Below are 3212 nucleotides of genomic sequence, written 5' to 3' on the forward strand. Positions count from 1 at the left end.
GGGGGAGAGAGGGAGAGAGAGAGAGAGAGAGAGAGAGAGAGAGAGAGAGAGAGAGAGAGAGAGAGAAAGAGAAGGAAAGAGAGAGAGAGAGGGCAAAGAACCAGAGAGAGCGAGGCCACGCTGAAGAAACAGAAGGAGAGACAAGATGGCGCGGGCAGGTCAGAGGTAATGGGAGTGGGTGTGGCTTGTCCCTTAAAGGGAAAGGAAAGCACAACAGGCATTACCATCCCTGACTTCAAACTCTATTACAGAGCTACAGTATTGAAAACAGCTTGGTACTGGCATAAAAACAGAGAAGTCGACCAATGGAATCAAATAGAAGACGCTGACTTTAGCCCACAAACCTATGAACACCTGATTTTCGATAAAGGAGCTAAAAGTATACAATGGAAAAAAGAGAGCATCTTCAACAAATTGTGCTGGCAAAACTGGATGTCAATCTGTAGAAAAATGAAAATAGATCCATATCTATCACCATGCACAAAACTCAAGTCCAAATGGATTAAAGACCTCAATATCAGTCCAAACACACTGAACCTGATAGAAGAGAAAGTGGGAAGTACTCTACAACACATGGGCACAGGAGAACACTTCCTACGTATAATCCCAGCAGCACAAACACTAAGGACATCATTGAATAAATGGGACCTCCTGAGACTGAGAAGCTTCTGTAAAGCAAAGGACACTGTCACTAAGACATAAAGGCAACCCACTGACTGGGAGAAGATCTTCACCAACCCCGCAACTGACAAAGGTCTGATCTCCAAAATATATAAAGAACTCAAGAAATTAGACCGTAAAAGGTTAATCAATCCAATTATAAAATGGGGCACTGAGCTAACCAGAGACTTTTCAACAGAAGAAGTTCAAATGGCCAAAAGACACTTAAGATCATGCTCAACTTCCTTAGCAATCAGGGAAATGCAAATCAAGACAACATTAAGATACCATCTTACACCTGTCAGAATGGCTAAAATCAAAAACACCAATGATAGCCTCTGCTGGAGAGGTTGTGGAGAAAGGGGCACACTCATCCATTGCTGGTGGGAATGCAAACTGGTGCAACCACTTTGGAAAGCAGTGTGGCGGTTTCTCAGGAAAGTCGTGTTCAACCTACCTCTCGACCCAGCAATACCACTCTTGGGAATATACCCAAGAGATGCCCTAACATACAACAAAAGTATATGCTCAACTATGTTCATAGCAGCATTGTTTGTAATAGCCAGAACCTGGAAACAACATAGTTGCCCTTCAATGGAAGAATGGATGAAGAAAGTATGGAATATATACATATTAGAGTACTACTCAGCAGTAAAAGACAATGACTTCTTGAATTTTCCAAACAAATGGATGGAAATTGAAAACACTATCCTGAGTGAGGTAAGCCAGACCCAAAAAGAGGAACACGGAATGTACTCACTCATATTTGGTTTCTAGCCATAAATAAAGGACATTGAGACTATAATTCGTGATTCTAGAGAAGCTAAATAAGAAGGTGAACCCAAGGAAAAACATATAAGCATCATCCTGAATATTAACCTTCATCAGGCGATAAAAGAAGGCAGAGACAGAGACCAACATTGGAGTACTGGACTGAAGTCTCACGTTCCAAAGGAGGAGCAGAAGGAGAGAGAGCACGAGCAAGGAACTCAGGACCGCGAGGGGTGCACCCACACACTGAGGCAATGGGGATGTTCTATCGGGAACTCACCAAGGCCAACTGGCCGGGGTCTGAAAAAGCATGGGACAAAACCGGTCTCGCTGAACATAACGGACAATGAGGACTACTGAGAACTGAAGAACAATGGCAATGGGTTCTTGTTCCTATTGCACGTAATGGCTTTGTGGGAGCCTAGGTAGTTTGGATGCTCACCTTAATAGACCTGGATGGAGGTGGGTGGTCCTTGGACCTCCCACATGGCAGGGAAACCTGCTTGCTCTTTGGGCTGAGGAGGGAGGAAGACTTGATTGGGGGAGGGGGTGTAATGGGAGGTGGTGGCGGGGAAGAGGCAGAAATCTTTAATAATTAAATAAATTAATTAATAAAAAAAAGAAAAAAAAAGGTTACTTTCTTGCTTTGTTTATTCACCTCTTCTTTGATTATCAAGAGGTAGTTCAAGGTGCTTATCGAAGTGGTTTCACTTACAGTGTGTGTCACATGCTTTCTTACTTTCATTAGTTATTATATTTCTTTTGACGGCAATTAACTAAATTTTCAAAATAAAATTACATGACAAATATAACATGTATTATATAAACATAAGGGAAATTTTACTTTCTTCCTAGTATCTATAACTCTCCAGTCACAAGTTCTTGCTCCCAATAAATGTGTCAGGTAAGACTCTTATGAAAGAGTACTTAAGTCCAATATTTGGTTATACTCATCATATTTTAGCCAGTACTGTTTGCCACTATTGTAGCACTGGGTCTGTTTTATAAGACTCATCATTATTTAGTGATGAGTTAAACCAGATGAGTTCACAGTGCAAACAGAATGTAAGATGTTATTTAAGTTTTCCTATATTGTTGAGATATTATCTGTGTCCTAATGTGTCTAATTTTGAAGAAAGTTTTATCGGCTGCTGAGCAGGTTTATTCATTTCTGTTAAGTTGGAATATTCTGTAGATTGTCATTATGTCAATTTATGTTAATTATGTTTGTTTTATTGGAATTATTCTCTGGTAATCAAAACACTGCATATTATTAAGTTAAGGGAATCAATGGACTGTAGGTCTATGGCATAGATATTGCTAATATTTATCATTGTTAAAAATATTAATATAGGCTACACCTTGTACCCAACCTGAAGCCAATTATATTTAGTGTACTCATAGTACATCAAAAAAAAGTTTCCACAAGAAAAATTTTCATTATGAATACTAATCAACACAGTTAACTAAGTGACATTTCTATCATATCAATAGATATCAAACCATAGACAAAATAATAATTAAAATATGAGGTAGAAGTATATATTTCTGAAAGAAAATCATAATTCAAAATCTTAAAATGACTCTTTTTCAATACTTCAGCCAAGCTTAGACAAAAAATAGTAGAAATTGAGATAAAAATAAAATACTACAGAGATGCAATGTGCTGTGCTTATTTAGGAAAAGCAACACATTTGACAGTTGGGGCACCACAAGCAATGAAGTTTTTGCTTGTGTCTTTCTCACTGTATGTAGAACATGAGTAACATAGATTGAGTAAT

The sequence above is a fragment of the Chionomys nivalis genome, chromosome 1 (genome assembly GCF_950005125.1).
Source record: "Chionomys nivalis chromosome 1, mChiNiv1.1, whole genome shotgun sequence".
Classification (NCBI taxonomy): domain Eukaryota; kingdom Metazoa; phylum Chordata; class Mammalia; order Rodentia; family Cricetidae; genus Chionomys; species Chionomys nivalis.